At 36.6% G+C, this 23,417-nt stretch overlaps 1 protein-coding gene across 1 annotated transcript in view; it reads right to left on the reverse strand.

Annotated features, from left to right (window-relative positions):
- LOC112240034 (protocadherin Fat 3-like) overlaps nt 1-23,417 on the reverse strand; it is a 316,631-nt gene that overhangs the window by 154,326 nt on the left and 138,888 nt on the right. The window lies entirely within an intron of this gene.

Below are 23,417 nucleotides of genomic sequence, written 5' to 3' on the forward strand. Positions count from 1 at the left end.
CACTAGAGAGTAACAACCTGTACACTATATAAACACACACCACTAGAGAGTAGCAACCTGTACACTATATAAACACACACCAATAGAATAACAACCTGTACACTATATAAACACACACCACTAGAGAGTAGGAACCTGTACACTATATAAACACACACCACTAGAGAGTAGGAACCTGTACACTATATAAACACACACCACTAGAGAGTAGGAACCTGTACACTATATAAACACACACCACTAGAATAACAACATGTACACTATATAAACACACACCACTAGAATAACAACTTGTACACTATATAAACACACACCACTAGAGAGTAGGAACCTGTACACTATATAAACACACACCACTAGAGTAACAACCGGTACACTATATAAACACACACCACTAGAGTAACAACCTGTACACTATATAAACACACACCACTAGAGAGTAACAACCTGTACACTATATAACACACATCACTAGAGTAACAACCTGTACACTATGTAAACACACACCACTAGAGAGTAACAACCTGTCCACTATAGAAACACACACCACTAGAGAGTAACAACCTGTACACTATATAAACACACACCACTAGAGAGTAGGAACCTGTACACTATATAAACACACACCACTAGAGGGTAACAACCTGTACACTATATAAACACACACCACTAGAGTAACAACCTGTACACTATATAAACACACACCACTAGAGAGTAACAACCTGTACACTATATAAACACACACCACTAGAGTAACAACCTGTACACTATATAAACACACACCACTAGAATAACAACCTGTCACTATATAAACACACACCACTAGAATAAAACCTGTACACCATATAAACACACACCACTAGAATAACAACCTGTATGCTATATAAACACACACCACTAGAATAACAAAACCTGTACACAATCTAAACACACACCACTAGAGTAACAACCTGTACACTATATAAACACACACCACTAGAATAACAACCTGTACACTATATAAACACACACCACTAGAATAACAACCTGTACACTATATAAACACACACCACTAGAATAACAAGCTGTACACAATATCAACAAACACCGCTACAGAGTAGGAACCTGTACACTATATAAACACACAGCAGGAGAGTGTAACAACCTGTACACTATATAAACACACACCACTAGAGTAACAACCTGTACTATATAAATACACACCACTAGAGAGTAACAACCTGTACACTATATAAACACACACCACTAGTGTACAACCTGTACACTATATAAACACACACCACTAGAGAGTAACAACCTGTACACTATATAAACACACACCACTAGAATAACAACCTGTACACTATATAAACACACACCACTAGAGAGTAGGAACCTGTACACTATATAAACACACACCACTAGAATAACAACCTGTACACTATATAAACACACACCACCACTAGAATAACAACCTGTACACTATATAAACACACACCACTAGAGAGTAACAACCTGTACACTATATAAAACACACACCACTAGAGAGTAACAACCTGTACACTATATAAACACACACCACTAGAGAGTAGGAACCTGTACACTATATAAACACACACCACTAGAGAGTAACAACCTGTACACTATATAAACACACACCACTAGAGAGTAACAACCTGTACACTATATAAACACACACCACTAGAATAACAACCTGTATGCTATATAAACACACACCACTAGAATAACAACCTGTACACTATATAAACACACACCACTAGAGAGTAACAACCTGTACACTATATAAACACACACCACTAGAGTAACAACCTGTACGCTATATAAATACACACCACTAGAGAGTAGGAACCTGTACACTATATAAACACACACCACTAGAGTAACAACCTGTACACTACATAAACACACACCACTAGAGAGTAACAACCTGTGCGCTATATAAACACACACCACTAGAGAGTAACAACCTGTACACTATATAAACACACACCACTAGAGAGTAACAACCTGTACACTATATAAACACACATCACTAGAGTAACAACCTGTACACTATATAAACACACACCACTAGAGTAACAACCTGTCCATTATAGAAACACACACCACTAGAGAGCAACAACCTGTACACTATATAAACACACACCACTAGAATAAAAACCTGTCCGTTATATAAACACACACCACTAGAGTAACAACCTGTACACTATATAAACACACACCACTAGAGAGTAACAACCTGTACACTATATAAACACACACCACTAGAGTAACAACCTGTACACTATATAAACACACACCACTAGAGAGTAACAACCTGTACACTATATAAACACACGACTAGAGAGTAGGAACCTGTACGCTATGTAAACACACACCACTAGAGAGTAACAACCTGTACACTATATAAACACACACCACTAGAATAAACAACCTGTACACAATCTAAACACACACCACTAGAGTAACAACCTGTACACTATATAAACACACACCACTAGAATAACAACCTGTACACTATATAAACACACACCACTAGAATAACAACCTGTACACTATATAAACACACACCACTAGAATAACAACCTGTACACTATATAAACAAACACCACTACAGAGTAGGAACCTGTACACTATATAAACACACAGCAGGAGAGTGTAACAACCTGTACACTATATAAACACACACCACTAGAGTAACAACCTGTACGCTATATAAACACACACCACTAGAATAACAACCTGTACACTATATAAACACACACCACTAGAGAGTAACAACCTGTACGCTATATAAACACACAACACTAGAATAACAACCATTACACTATATAAACACACACCACTAGAGAGTAACAACCTGTACACTATATAAACACACACCACTAGAGAGTAGGAACCTGTACACTATATAAACACACACCACTAGAGAGTAGGAACCTGTACACTATATAAACACACACCACTAGAGAGTAACAACCTGTACACTATATAAACACACACCACTAGAATAACAACCTGTACACAATAAACACACACCACTAGAATAACAACCTGTACACTATATAAACACACACCACTAGAATAACAACATGTACACTATATAAACACACACCACTAGAATAACAACCTGTACACTATATAAACACACACCACTAGAATAACAACCTGTACGCTATATAAACACACACCACTAGAGAGTAACAACCTGTACACTATATAAACACACACCACTAGAATAACAACCTGTACACTATATAAACACACACCACTAGAATAACAACCTGTACACTATATAAACACACACCACTAGAATAACAACCTGTACACTATATAAACACACACCACTAGAGAGTAACAACCTGTACACTATATAAACACACACCACTAGAATAACAACCTGTACACTATTAAAACACACACCCCTAGAGAGTAACAACCTGTACACTATATAAACACACACCACTAGAGAGTAACAACCTGTACACTATATAAACACACACCACTAGAATAACAACCTGTCACTATATAAACACACACCACTAGAATAAAACCTGTACACTATATAAACACACACCACTAGAATAACAACCTGTATGCTATATAAACACACACCACTAGAATAACAAAACCTGTACACAATCTAAACACACACCACTAGAGTAACAACCTGTACACTATATAAACACACACCACTAGAATAACAACCTGTACACTATATAAACACACACCACTAGAATAACAACCTGTACACTATATAAACACACACCACTAGAATAACAAGCTGTACACAAAATCAACACACACCGCTACAGAGTAGGAACCTGTACACTATATAAACACACAGCAGTAGAGTGTAACAACCTGTACACTATATAAACACACACCACTAGAGTAACAACCTGTACGCTATATAAATACACACCACTAGAATAACAACTTGTACACTATATAAACACACACCACTAGAGTAACAACCTGTACGCTATATAAACACACACCACTAGAGAGTAGGAACCTGTACACTATATAAACACACACCACTAGAATAACAACATGTACACTATATAAACAGACACCACTAGAATAACAACATGTACACTATATAAACACACACCACTAGAATAACAACCTGTACACTATATAAACACACACCACTAGAATAACAACCTGTACGCTATATAAACACACACCACTAGAATAACAACCTGTACACTATATAAACACACACCACTAGAGAGTAGGAACCTGTACACTATATAAACACACACCACTAGAGAGTAACAATCTGTACACTATATAAACACACCACTAGAGTAACAACCTGTACACTATATAAACACACACCACTAGAGTAACAAGTACACTATATAAACACACACCACTAGAGAGTAACAACCTGTACACTATATAAACACACTCACTAGAGTAACAGCCTGTACACTATATAAACACACACCACTAGAGTAACAACCTGTCCACTATAGAAACACACACCACTAGAGTAACAACCTGTACACTATATAAACACACACCACTAGAGAGGAACCTGTACACTATATAAACACACACCACTAGAATAACAACCTGTACACTACATAAACACACAGCACTAGAGAGTAGGAACCTGTACACTATATAAACACACACCACTAGAGTAACAACATGTACACTATATAAACACACACCACTAGAGAGTAACAACCTGTACACTATATAAACATACACCACTAGAGAGTAACAACCTGTACGCAATATAAACACACACCACTAGAATAACAACCTGTACACTATATAAACACACACCACTAGAGAGTAACAACCTGTACGCTATATAAACACACAACACTAGAATAACAACCATTACACTATATAAACACACACCACTAGAGAGTAACAACCTGTACACTATATAAACACACACCACTAGAGTAGGAACCTGTACACTATATAAACACACACCACTAGAGTAACAACCTGTACACTATATAAACACACACCACTAGAGAGTAACAACCTGTACACTATATAAGACACACATCACTAGAGTAACAACCTGTACACTATATAAACACACACCACTAGAGTAACAACCTGTCCACTATAGAAACACACACCACTAGAGAGCAACAACCTGTACACTATATAAACACACACCACTAGAGAGTAACAACCTGTACACTATATAAACACACACCACTAGAGAGTAACAACCTGTACACTATATAAACACACACCACTAGAGTAACAACCTGTACACTATATAAACACACACCACTAGAATAACAAGCTGTACACAAAATCAACACACACCGCTACAGAGTAGGAACCTGTACACTATATAAACACACAGCACTAGAGTGTAACAACCTGTACACTATATAAACACACACCACTAGAGTAACAACCTGTACGCTATATAAACACACACCACTAGAATAACAACCTGTACACTATATAAACACACACCACTAGAGTAACAACCTGTACACTGTATAAACACACACCACTAGAGAGTAGGAACCTGTACACTATATAAACACACACCACTAGAATAACAACCTGTACACTATATAAACACACACCACTAGAATAACAACCTGTACACTACATAAACACACACCACTAGAGTAACAACCTGTACACTATATAAACACACACCACTAGAATAACAACCTGTACACTATACAAACACACACCACTAGAATAACAAGCTGTACACAATATAAACACACACCACTAGAGAGTAGGAACCTGTACACTATATAAACACACACCACTAGAGAGTAACAATCTGTACACTATATAAACACACACCACTAGAGTAACAACCTGTACACTATATAAACACACACCACTAGAGTAACAACCGGTACACTATATAAACACACACCACTAGAGAGTAACAACCTGTACACTATATAAACACACACCACTAGAGTAACAACCTGTACACTATATAAACACACACCACTAGAGTAACAACCTGTACACTATATAAACACACACCACTAGAGAGTAACAACCTGTACACTATATAAACACACCACTAGAGAGTAGGAACCTGTACACTATATAAACACACACCACTAGAATAACAACCTGTACACTATATAAACACACACCACTAGAGAGTAGGAACCTGTACACTATATAAACACACACCACTAGAGAGTAACAACCTGTACACTATATAAACACACACCACTAGAGTAACAACCTGTACGCTATATAAACACACACCACTAGAGAGTAACAACCTGTACACTATATAAACACACACCACTAGAGTAACAACCTGTACACTATATAAACACACACCACTAGAGAGTAGGAACCTGTACACTATATAAACACACACCACTAGAGTAACAACCGGTACACTATATAAACACACACCACTAGAGTAACAACCTGTACACTATATAAACACACACCACTAGAGAGTAACAACCTGTACACTATATAGACACACATCACTAGAGTAACAACCTGTACACTATAAACACACACCACTAGAGTAACAACCTGTCCACTATAGAAACACACACCACTAGAGAGCAACAACCTGTACACTATATAAACACACACCACTAGAGAGTAAGGAACCTGTACACTATATAAACACACACCACTAGAGGGTAACAACCTGTACACTATATAAACACACACCACTAGAGTAACAACCTGTACACTATATAAACACACACCACTAGAGAGTAACAACCTGTACACTATATAAACACACACCACTAGAGTAACAACCTGTACACTATATAAACACACACCACTAGAATAACAACCTGTCACTATATAAACACACACCACTAGAATAAAACCTGTACACATATAAACACACACCACTAGAATAACAACCTGTATGCTATATAAACACACACCACTAGAATAACAAAACCTGTACACAATCTAAACACACACCACTAGAGTAACAACCTGTACACTATATAAACACACACCACTAGAATAACAACCTGTACACTATATAAACACACACCACTAGAATAACAACCTGTACACTATATAAACACACACCACTAGAATAACAAGCTGTACACTATATCAACAAACACCACTACAGAGTAGGAACCTGTACACTATATAAACACACACCACTAGAGAGTAACAACCTGTACACTATATAAACACACACCACTAGAATAACAACCTGTACACTATATAAACACACACCACTAGAGAGTAGGAACCTGTACACTATATAAACACACACCACTAGAATAACAACCTGTACACTATATAAACACACACCACTAGAATAACAACCTGTACACTATATAAACACACACCACTAGAGAGTAACAACCTGTACACTATATAAACACACACCCCTAGAGAGTAACAACCTGTACACTATATAAACACACACCACTAGAGAGTAGGAACCTGTACACTATATAAACACACACCACTAGAGAGTAACAACCTGTACACTATATAAACACACACCACTAGAGAGTAACAACCTGTACACTATATAAACACACACCACTAGAATAACAACCTGTACACTATATAAACACACACCACTAGAATAACAACCTGTACACTATATAAACACACACCACTAGAGAGTAACAACCTGTACACTATATAAACACACACCACTAGAGTAACAACCTGTACACTATATAAACACACACCACTAGAGAGTAACAACCTGTACACTATATAAACACACGACTAGAGAGTAGGAACCTGTACACTATATAAACACACACCACTAGAGAGTAACAACCTGTAACTATATAAACACACACCACTAGAGAGTAACAACCTGTACACTATATAAACACACACCACTAGAGAGTAACAACCTGTACACTATATAAACACACACCACTAGAGTAACAACCTGTCCATTATATAAACACACACCACTAGAGAGTAACAACCTGTACACTATATAAACACACACCACTAGAATAACAACCTGTACACTATATAAACACACACCACTAGAATAACAACCTGTACACTATATAAACACACACCACTAGAGAGTAACAACATGTACACTATATAAACACACACCACTAGAGAGTAACAACCTGTACACTATATAAACACACACCACTAGAGAGTAACAACCTGTACACTATATAAACACACACCACTAGAATAACAACCTGTACACTATATAAACACACACCACTAGAGAGTAACAACCTGTACACTATATAAACACACACCACTAGAATAACAACCTGTACACTATATAAACACACACCACTAGAGTAACAACCTGTACACTATATAAACACACACCACTAGAATAACAACCTGTACACTATATAAACACACACCACTAGAATAACAACCTGTACACTATATAAACACACACCACTAGAATAACAAGCTGTACACAATATCAACAAACACCGCTACAGAGTAGGAACCTGTACACTATATAAACACACAGCACTAGAGTGTAACAACCTGTACACTATATAAACACACACCACTAGAGAGTAACAACCTGTACACTATATAAATACACACCACTAGAGAGTAACAACCTGTACACTATATAAACACACACCACTAGAGTACAACCTGTACACTATATAAACACACACCACTAGAGAGTAACAACCTGTACACTATATAAACACACACCACTAGAATAACAACCTGTACACTATATAAACACACACCACTAGAGAGTAGGAACCTGTACACTATATAAACACACACCACTAGAATAACAACCTGTACACTATATAAACACACACCACTAGAATAACAACCTGTACACTATATAAACACACACCACTAGAGTAACAACCTGTACACTATATAAACACACACCACTAGAGAGTAACAACCTGTACACTATATAAACACACACCACTAGAGAGTAGGAACCTGTACACTATATAAACACACACCACTAGAGAGTAGGAACCTGTACACTATATAAACACACACCACTAGAGAGTAACAACCTGTACACTATATAAACACACACCACTAGAATAACAACCTGTACACTATATAAACACACACCACTAGAATAACAACCTGTACACTATATAAACACACACCACTAGAATAACAACCTGTATGCTATATAAACACACACCACTAGAGTAACAACCTGTACGCTATATAAATACACACCACTAGAGAGTAGGAACCTGTACACTACATAAACACACAGCACTAGAGAGTAGGAACCTGTACACTATATAAACACACACCACTAGAATAACAACATGTACACTATATAAACACACACCACTAGAGAGTAACAACCTGTACACTATATAAACATACACCACTAGAGAGTAACAACCTGTACGCAATATAAACACACACCACTAGAATAACAACCTGTACACTATATAAACACACACCACTAGAGTAACAACCTGTCCATTATAGAAACACACACCACTAGAGAGCAACAACCTGTACACTATATAAACACACACCACTAGAATAACAACCTGTACACTATATAAACACACACCACTAGAATAACAACCTGTACACTATATAAACACACACCACTAGAGAGTAACAACCTGTACACTATATAAACACACACCACTAGAGAGTAACAACCTGTACACTATATAAACACACACCACTAGAGAGTAACAACCTGTACACTATATAAACACACACCACTAGAGAATAACAACCTGTACACTATATAAACACACACCACTAGAGAGTAACAACCTGTACACTATATAAACACACACCACTAGAGAGTAACAACCTGTACACTATATAAAACACACACCACTGTAGAATAAACACACACCACTAGAATAACAACCATGTACACTAAACACACACCACTAGAGTAACAACCTGTACACTATATAAACACACACCACTAGAATAACAACATGTACACTATATAAAAACACACCACTAGAATAACAACTTGTACACTATATCAACACACACCACTAGAATAACAACCTGTACGCTATATAAACACACACCACTAGAGAGTAGGAACCTGTACACTATATAAACACACACCACTAGAATAACAACATGTACACTATATAAACACACACCACTAGAATAACAACCTGTACACTATATAAACACACACCACTAGAATAACAACCTGTACACTATATAAACACACACCACTAGAATAACAACCTGTACACTATATAAACACACACCACTAGAATAAAAAGCTGTACACAATATCAACACACACCACTAGAGAGTAGGAACCTGTACACTATATAAACACACACCACTAGAGAGTAACAACCTGTACACTATATAAACACACACCACTAGAGTAACAACCTGTACGCTATAAAAACACACACCACTAGAGTAACAACCGGTACACGATATAAACACACACCACTAGAGTAACAACCTGTACACTATATAAACACACCACTAGAGAGTAACAACCTGTACACTATATAAACACACACCACTAGAGTAACAACCTGTACACTATATAAACACACACCACTAGAGTAACAACCTGTACACTATATAAACACACACCACTAGAATAAAAACCTGTACACTATATAAACACACACCACTAGAATAACAACCTGTACACTATATAAACACACACCACTAGAATAACAACCTGTATATATAAACACACACCACTAGAGAGTAACAACCTGTACACTATATAAACACACACCACTAGAGTAACAACCTGTACACATATAAACACACACCACTAGAGTAACAACCTGTACACTATATAAACACACACCACTAGAGTAACAACCTGTACACTATATAAACACACACCACTAGAATAACAACCTGTCACTATATAAACACACACCACTAGAATAACAACCTGTACACTATATAAACACACACCACTAGAATAACAACCTGTATGCTATATAAACACACCACTAGAATAACAAAACCTGTACACTATATAAACACACACCACTAGAATAACAACCTGTACACTATATAAACACACACCACTAGAATAACAACCTGTACACTATATAAACACACACCACTAGAATAACAACCTGTACACTATATAAACACACACCACTAGAATAACAAGCTGTACACAATATCAACACACACCGCTAGAGAGTAGGAACCTGTACACTATATAAACACACACCACTAGAGTAACAACCTGTACGCTATATAAATACACACCACTAGAGAGTAACAACCTGTACACTATATAAACACACACCACTAGAGTACAACCTGTACACTATATAAACACACACCACTAGAGAGTAACAACCTGTACACTATATAAACACACACCACTAGAGAGTAGGAAACACTATATAAACACACACCACTAGAATAACAACCTGTACACTATATAAACACACACCACTAGAATAACAACCTGTACACTACATAAACACACACCACTAGAGTAACAACCTGTACACTATATAAACACACACCACTAGAATAACAACCTGTACACTATATAAACACACACCACTAGAATAACAACCTGTACACTATATAAACACACACCACTAGAATAAGTAGGAACCTGTACACTATATAAACACACACCACTAGAATAACAACCTGTACACTATTAAAACACACACCCCTAGAGAGTAACAACCTGTACACTATATAAACACACACCACTAGAGAGTAACAACCTGTACACTATACAAACACACACCACTAGAATAACAACCTGTATGCTATATAAACACACACCACTAGAGTAACAACCTGTACGCTATATAAATACACACCACTAGAGAGTAGGAACCTGTACACTACATAAACACACAGCACTAGAGAGTAGGAACCTGTACACTATATAAACACACACCACTAGAATAACAACATGTACACTATATAAACACACACCACTAGAGAGTAGGAACCTGTACACTATATAAACACACACCACTAGAGAGTAACAACCTGTACACTATATAAACACACACCACTAGAGAGTAACAACCTGTACACTATATAAACACACACCACTAGAGTAACAACCTGTACACTATATAAACACACACCACTAGAGAGTAACAACCTGTACACTATATAAACACACACCACTAGAGTAACAACCTGTACACTATATAAACACACACCACTAGAGAGTACACTATATAAACACACCACTAGAGTAACAACCTGTACACTATATAAACACACACCACTAGAATAACAAAACCTGTACACTATATAAACACACACCACTAGAGAGTAACAACCTGTACACTATATAAACACACACCACTAGAATAACAACCTGTACACTATATAAACACACACCACTAGAATAACAACCTGTACACTATATAAACACACACCACTAGAATAACAAGCTGTACACAAAATCAAACACACACCACCGCTACAGAGTAGGAACCTGTACACTATATAAACACACAGCAGTAGAGTGTAACAACCTGTACACTATATAAACACACACCACTAGAGTAACAACCTGTACACTATATAAACACACACCACTAGAAGTAACAACCTGTACACTATATAAACACACACCACAGTAACAACCTGTACACTATATAAACACACACCACTAGATAACAACCTGTACACTATATAAACACACACCACTAGAATAACAACCTGTACACTATATAAACACACACCACTAGAATAACAACCTGTACACTATATAAACACACACCACTAGAGTAACAACCTGTACACTATATAAACACACACCACTAGAATAACAACCTGTACACTATATAAACACACACCACTAGAATAACAACCTGTACACTATATAAACACACACCACTAGAGAGTAGGAACCTGTACACTATATAAACACACACCACTAGAGAGTAACAACCTGTACATATATAAAACACACCACTAGAGTAACAACCTAGTACACTATATAAACACACACCACTAGAGTAACAACCTGTACACTATATAAACACACACCACTAGAGAGTAACAACCTGTACACTATATAAACACACACCACTAGAGTAACAACCTGTACACTATATAAACACACACCACTAGAGTAACAACCTGTACACTATATAAACACACACCACTAGAGTAACAACCTGTACACTATATAAACACACACCACTATAGGAACCTGTACACTATATAAACACACACCACTAGAATAACAACCTGTACACATATAAACACACACCATCAACACACACCACTAGAGAGTAGGAACCTGTACACTATATAAACACACACCACTAGAGAGTAACAACCTGTACACTATATAAACACACACCACTAGAGAGTAACCTGTACACTATATAAACACACACCACTAGAGAGTAACAACCTGTACACTATATAAACACACACCACTAGAGTAACAACCTGTACACTATATAAACACACACCACTAGAGAGTAACAACCTGTACACTATATAAACACACACCACTAGAGTAACAACCTGTACACTATATAAACACACACCACTAGAGAGTAGGAACCTGTACACTATATAAACACACACCACTAGAGTAACAACATGTACGCTATATAAACACACACCACTAGAGTAACAACCTGTACACTATATAAACACACACCACTAGAGAGTAACAACCTGTACACTATATAAACACACACCACTAGAGTAACAACCTGTACACTATATAAACACACACCACTAGAGTAACACTCCATATAAACACACACCACTAGAGAGTAACAACCTGTACACTATATAAACACACACCACTAGAGAGTAAGGAACCTGTACACTATATAAACACACACCACTAGAGAGTAACAACCTGTACACTATATAAACACACACCACTAGAGTAACAACCTGTACACTATATAAACACACACCACTAGAATAACAAGCTGTACACTAAAATCACACACACACTAGAGAGTAAGGAACCTGTACACTATATAAACACACACCACTAGAATAACAACCTGTACACTATATAAACACACACCACTAGAGTAACAACCTGTACACTATATAAATACACACCACTATAACAACCTGTAAATAAACACACACCACTAGAGTAACAACCTGTACACTGTATAAACACACACCACTAGAGAGTAAACCTGTACACTATATAAACACACACCACTAGAGAGTAACAACCTGTACACTATATAAACACACACCACTAGAATAACAACCTGTACACTATATAAACACACACCACTAGAGTAACAACCTGTACACTATATAAACACACACCACTAGAATAACAACCTGTACACTATATAAACACACACCACTAGAATAACAACCTGTACACATATAAACACACACCACTAGAGAGTAGGAACCTGTACACTATATAAACACACACCACTAGAGAGTAACAACCTGTACACTATATAAACACACCACTAGAGTAACAACCTGTACACTATATAAACACACACCACTGTACACTATATAAACACACACCACTAGAGAGTAACAACCTGTACACTATATAAACACAACACTGTAACAGCCTGTACACTATATAAACACACACCACTAGAGTAACAACCTGTACACTATATAAACACACACCACTAGAGATAACAACCTGTACACTATATAAACACACACCACTAGAGAGTAACAACCTGTACACTATATAAACACACACCACTATAACAATATATAAACACACACCACTAGAGAGTAACAACCTGTACACTATATAAACACACACCACCAGAGAGTAACAACCTGTACACTATATAAAACACACCACTAGAGAGTACACCTGTACACTATATAAACACACACCACTAGAGAGTAACAACCTGTACACTATATAAACACACACCACTAGAGTAACAACCTGTACACTATATAAACACACACCACTAGAGAGTAACAACCTGTACACTATATAAACACACACCACTAGAGTAACAACCTGTACACTATATAAACACACACCACTAGAGAGTAACAACCTGTACACTATATAAACACACACCACTAGAGTAACAACCTGTACACTATATAAACACACACCACTAGAGTAACAACCTGTACACTATATAAAACACACCACTAGAGAGTAACAACCTGTACACTATATAACACACACTAGAGAGTAACAACCTGTACACTATATAAACACACACCACTAGAGTAACAACCTGTACACTATATAAACACACACCACTAGAGTAACAACCTGTACACTATATAAATACACACCACTAGAGAGTAGGAACCTGTACACTATATAAACACACACCACTAGAGAGTAACAACCTGTACACTATATAAACACACACCACTAGAGTAACAACCTGTACACTATATAAACACACACCACTAGAGAGTAACAACCTGTACACTATATAAACACACACCACTAGAGAGTAACAACCTGTACACTATATAAACACACACCACTAGAATAACAACCTGTACACTATATAAACACACACCACTAGAATAAAACCTGTACACTATATAAACACACACCACTAGAATAACAACCTGTATGCTATATAAACACACACCACTAGAATAACAAAACCTGTACACAATCTAAACACACACCACTAGAGTAACAACCTGTACACTATATAAACACACACCACTAGAATAACAACCTGTACACTATATAAACACACACCACTAGAATAACAACCTGTACACTATATAAACACACACCACTAGAATAACAAGCTGTACACAATATCAACACACACCGCTATAGGAACCTGTACACTATATAAACACACACCAGGAGAGTGTAACAACCTGTACACTATATAAACACACACCACTAGAGAGTAACAACCTGTACACTATATAACACACACCACTAGAGAGTAACAACCTGTACACTATATAAACACACACCACTAGAATAACAACCTGTATGCTATATAAACACACACCACTAGAATAACAACCTGTACACTATAAACACACACCACTAGAGAGTAACAACCTGTACACTATATAAACACACACCACTAGAGTAACAACCTGTACACTATATAAACACACACCACTAGAGAGTAACAACCTGTACACTATATAAACACACACCACTAGAGAGTAACAACCTGTACACTATATAAACACACACCACTAGAGAGTAACAACCTGTACTATATAAACACACACCACTAGAGAGTAACAACCTGTACACTATATAAACACACACCACTAGAGAGTAACAACCTGTACACTATATAAACACACACCACTAGAGTAACAACCTGTACACTATATAAACACACACCACTAGAGTAACAACCTGTACACTTTATAAACACACACCACTAGAGAGTAACAACCTGTACACTATATAAACACACACCACTAGAATAACAACCTGTACACTATTAAAACACACACCCCTAGAGAGTAACAACATGTACACTATATAAACACACACCACTAGAGAGTAACAACCTGTACACTATATAAACATACACCACTAGAGAGTAACAACCTGTACGCAATATAAACACACACCACTAGAATAACAACCTGTACACTATATAAACACACACCACTAGAGAGTAACAACCTGTACACTATATAAACACACACCACTAGAGAGTAACAACCTGTACACTATATAAACACACACCACTAGAGAGTAACAACCTGTACACTATATAAACACACACCACTAGAATAACAACCTGTACACTATATAAACACACAACTAGAACCTGTACACTATATAAACACACACCACTAGAGTAACAACCTGTACACTATATAAACACACACCACTATAACAACCTGTACACTATATAAACACACACCACTAGAGTAACAACCTGTACACTATATAAACACACACCACTAGAATAACAACCTGTACACTATATAAACACACACCACTAGAGTAACAACCTGTACACTATATAAACACACACCACTAGAGAGTAACAACCTGTACACTATATAAACACACACCACTAGAATAACAACCTGTACACTATATAAACACACACCACTAGAATAACAACCTGTACACTATATAAACACACACCTGTAACAACTGTACACTATATAAACACACACCACTAGAATAACAACCTGTACACTATATAAACACACACCACTAGAATAACAAACCTGTACACTATATCAACACACACCTGATAACAACCTGTACACTATATAAACACACACCACTAGAGTAACAACCTGTACACTATATAAACACACACCACTAGAGTAACAACCTGTACACTATATATAAACACACACCACTAGAGAGTAACAACCTGTACACTATATAAACACACACCACTAGAGTAACAACCTGTACACTATATAAACACACACCACTAGAGTAACAACCTGTACACTATATAAACACACACCACTAGAGTAACAACCTGTACACTATATAAACACACACCACTAGAGAGTAACAACCTGTACACTATATAAACACACACCACTAGAGTAACAACCTAACAACCTGTACACTATATAAACACACACCACTAACAACCTGTACACTATATAAACACACAGAGTAACAACCTGTACACTATATAAACACAACCACTAGAATAACACTATATAAACACACACCACTAGAATAACAACCTGTACACTATATAAACACACACCACTAGAGTAACAACCTGTACACTATATAAACACACACCACTAGAATAACAACCTGTACACTATATAAACACACACCACTAGAGATAACAACCTGTACACTATATAAACACACACCACTAGAATAACAACCTGTACACAATATCAACACACACACTCAACAAACACAGCTAGAGAGTAGGAACCTGTACACTATATAAACACACACCACTAGAGTGTAACAACCTGTACACTATATAAACACACACCACTAGAGTAACAAGATATAAACACACACCACTAGAGAGTAACAACCTGTACACTATATAAACACACACCACTAGAATAACAACCTGTACACTATATAAACACACACCACTAGAGAATAACAACCTGTACACTATATAAAAACACCACACCACTATATAAACACACACCAGAGAGTAACAACCTGTACACTATATAAACACACACCACTAGAGAGTAACAACCTGTACACTATATAAACACACACCACTAGAGAGTAACAACCTGTACACTATATAAACACACACCACTAGAGAGTAACAACCTGTACACTACATAAACACACACCACTAGAGAGTAACAACCTGTACACTATATAAACACACACCACTAGAGAGTAACAACCTGTACACTATATAAACACACACCACTAGAGAGTAACAACCTGTACACTATATAAACACACATCACTAGAGTAACAACCTGTACACTATATAAACACACACCACTAGAGTAACAACCTGTCCACTATAAACACACACCACTAGAGATAACAACCTGTACACTATATAAACACACACCACTAGAATAACAACCTGTACACTATATAAACACACACCACTAGAGTAACAACCTGTACACTATATAAACACACACCACTAGAGAGTAACAACCTGTACACTATATAAACACACACCACTAGAGAGTAACAACCTGTACACTATATAAACACACACCACTAGAGAGTAACAACCTGTACACTATATAAACACACACCACTAGAGAGTAGGAACCTGTACACTATATAAACACACACCACTAGAGAGTAACAACCTGTACACTATATAAACACACACCACTAGAGTAACAACCTGTACACTATATAAACACACACCACTAGAATAACAACCTGTACACAATAAACACACACCACTAGAGTAACAACCTGTACACTATATAAAAACTACAATAACAACATGTACACTATATAAACACACACCACTAGAATAACAACATGTACACTATATAAACACACACCACTAGAATAACAACCTGTACACTATATAAACACACACCACTAGAATAACAACCTGTACACTATATAAACACACACCACTAGAGAGTAACAACCTGTACACTATATAAACACACACCACTAGAATAACAACCTGTACACTATATAAACACACACCACTAGAATAACAACCTGTACACTATATAAACACACACCACTAGAATAACAACCTGTACACTATATAAACACACACCACTAGAATAACAACCTGTACACTATATAAACACACACCACTAGAATAACAACCTGTACACAATATCAACACACACCACTAGAGATAGGAACCTGTACACTATATAAACACACACCACTAGAGAGTAACAACCTGTACACGATATAAACACACACCACTAGAGTAACAACCTGTACACTATAAAAACACACACCACTAGAGTAACAACCTGTACACTATATACAACACACTATATAAACACACACCACTAGAGTAACAACCTGTACACTATATAAACACACACCACTAGAGAGTAACAACCTGTACACTATATAAACACACACCACTAGAGTAACAACCTGTACACTATATAAACACACACCACTAGAGAGTAACAACCTGTACACTATATAAACACACACCACTAGAGAGTAACAACCTGTACACTATATAAACACACACCACTAGAATAACAACCTGAGAATAACAACCTGTACACTATATAAACACACACCACTAGAGTAACAACCTGTACACTATATAAACACACACCACTAGAATAACAACCTGTATGCTATATAAACACACACCACTAACAAAACCTGAGAGTAACAACCTGTACACTATATAAACACACACCACTAGAATAACAACCTGTACACTATATAAACACACACCACTAGAATAACAACCTGTACACTATATAAACACACACCACTAGAATAACAAGCTGTACACAATATCAACACACACCACAGAGTAGGAACCTGTACACTATATAAACACACAGCAGTAGAGTAACAACCTGTACACTATATAAACACACACCACTAGAGTAACAACCTGTACGCTATATAAATACACACCACTAGAGAGTAACAACCTGTACACTATATAAACACACACCACTAGAGTACAACCTGTACACTATATAAACACACACCACTAGAGAGTAACAACCTGTACACTATATAAACACACACCACTAGAATAACAACCTGTACACTATATAAACACACACCACTAGAGAGTAACAACCTGTACACTATATAAACACACACCACTAGAGAGTAACAACCTGTACACTATATAAACACACACCACTAGAATAACAACCTGTACACTATATAAACACACACCACTAGAGTAACAACCTGTACGCTATATAAACACACACCACTAGAATAACAACCTGTCACTATATAAACACACACCACTACACTGTACACTATATAAACACACACCACTAGAATAACAACCTGTACACTATATAAACACACACCACTAGAATAACAACCTGTACACTATATAAACACACACCACTAGAATAACAACCTGTACACTATATAAACACACACCACTAGAGAGTAACAACCTGTACACTATATAAACACACACCACTAGAGTAACAACCTGTACACTATATAAACACACACCACTAGAGAGTAACAACCTGTACACTATATAAACACACACCACTAGAGAGTAACAACCTGTACACTATATAAACACACACCACTAGAGAGTAACAACCTGTACACTATATAAACACACAACACTGTACACTATATAAACACACACCACTAGAATAACAACCTGTACACTATATAAACACACACCACTAGAGTAACAACCTGTACACTATATAAACACACACCACTAGAGAGTAACAACCTGTACACTATATAAACACACACCACTAGAATAACAACCTGTACACTATATAAACACACACCACTAGAATAACAAAACCTGTACACAATATATAAACACACACCACTAGAGATAACAACCTGTACACTATATAAACACACACCACTAGAATAACAACCTGTACACTATATAAACACACACCACTAGAATAACAAGACACTATATAAACACACAACTAGAATAAACCTGTACACTATATAAACACACACCACTAGAGAGTAGGAACCTGTACACTATATAAACACACACCACTAGAGAGTAACAACCTGTACACTATATAAACACACACCACTAGAGAGTAACAACCTGTACACTATATAAACACACACCACTAGAGAGTAACAACCTGTACACTATATAAACAACACCACTAGAATAACACCACTAAACACACACCACTAACAACCTGTACACTATATAAACACACACCACTAGAGTAACAACCTGTACACTATATAAACACACACCACTAGAGAGTAACAACCTGTACACTATATAAACACACACCACTAGAGAGTAACAACCTGTACACTATATAAACACACACCACTAGAGTAACAACCTGTACACTATATAAACACACACCACTAGAGTAACAACCTGTACACTATATAAACACACACCACTAGAATAACAACCTGTACACTATATAAACACACACCACTAGAATAACAACCTGTACACTATATAAACACACACCACTAGAATAACAACCTGTACACTATATAAACACACACCACTAGAGTAACAACCTGTACACTATATAAACACACACCACTATAACAACCTGTACACTATATAAACACACACCACTAGAGTAACAACCTGTACACTATATAAACACACACCACTAGAGAGTAACAACCTGTACACTATATAAACACACACCACTAGAGTAACAACCTGTACACTATATAAACACACACCACTAGAGTAACAACCTGTACACTATATAAACACACACCACTAGAATAACAACCTGTACACTATATAAACACACACCACTAGAATAACAACCTGTACACTATATAAACACACACCACTAGAATAACAAGCTGTACACAATATAAACACACACCACTACAGAGTAGGAACCTGTACACTATATAAAACACACACCACTAGAGTGTAACAACCTGTACACTATATAAACACACACCACTAGAGTAACAACCTGTACACTATATAAATACACACCACTAGAGAGTAACAACCTGTACACTATATAAACACACACCACTAGAGTAACAACCTGTACACTATATAAACACACACCACTAGTAGAAGTAACAACCTGTACACTATATAAACACACACCACTAGAATAACAACCTGTACACTATATAAACACACACCACTAGAGAGTAACAACCTGTACACTATATAAACACACACCACTAGAGAGTAACAACCTGTACACTATATAAACACACACCACTAGAATAACAACCTGTACACTATATAAACACACACCACTAGAATAACAACCTGTACACTATATAAACACACACCACTAGAGTAGCTATAACAACCTGTACACTATATAAACACACACCACTAGAATAACAACCTGTACACTATATAAACACACACCACTAGAATAACAACCTGTCACTATATAAACACACACCACTAGTAACAACCTGTACACTATATAAACACACACCACTAGAGAGTAACAACTAGTAACAGACTATATAAACACACACCACTAGAGAGTAACAACCTGTACACTATATAAACACACACCACTAGAGATATAACAACCTGTAACAACCTGTACACTATATAAACACACACCACTAGAGTAACAACCTGTACACTATATAAACACACACCACTAGAGAGTAACAACCTGTACACTATATAAACACACACCACTAGTAACAACCTGTACACTATATAAACACACACCACTAGAGAGTAACAACCTGTACACTATATAAACACACACCACTAGAGAGTAACAACCTGTACACTATATAAACACACACCACTAGAGAGTAACAACCTGTAAACACACACTATATAAACACACACCACTAGAGTAACAACCTGTACACTATATAAACACACACACTAGAGAGTAACAACCTGTACACTATATAAACACACACCACTAGAGAGAATAACAACCTGTACACTATATAAACACACACCACTAGAGAGTAACAACCTGTACACTATATAAACACACACCACTAGAGAGTAACAACCTGTACACTATATAAACACACACCACTAGAGAGTAGGAACCTGTACACTATATAAACACACACCACTAGAGAGTAACAACCTGTACACTATATAAACACACACCACTAGAGAGTAACAACCTGTACACTATATAAACACACACCACTAGAGAGTAGAATAACAACCTGTACACTATATAAACACACACCACTAGAATAACAACCTGTACACTATATAAACACACACCACTAGAATAACAACCTGTACACTACATAAACACACACCACTAGAGTAACAACATGTACACTATATAAACACACACCACTAGAATAACAACCTGTACACTATATAAACACACACCACTAGAATAACAACCTGTACACTATATAAACACACACCACTAGAGATAACAACCTGTACACTATATAAACACACACCACT

The sequence above is a fragment of the Oncorhynchus tshawytscha genome, linkage group LG33 (genome assembly GCF_018296145.1).
Source record: "Oncorhynchus tshawytscha isolate Ot180627B linkage group LG33, Otsh_v2.0, whole genome shotgun sequence".
NCBI classification, from domain to species: Eukaryota; Metazoa; Chordata; class Actinopteri; order Salmoniformes; family Salmonidae; genus Oncorhynchus; species Oncorhynchus tshawytscha.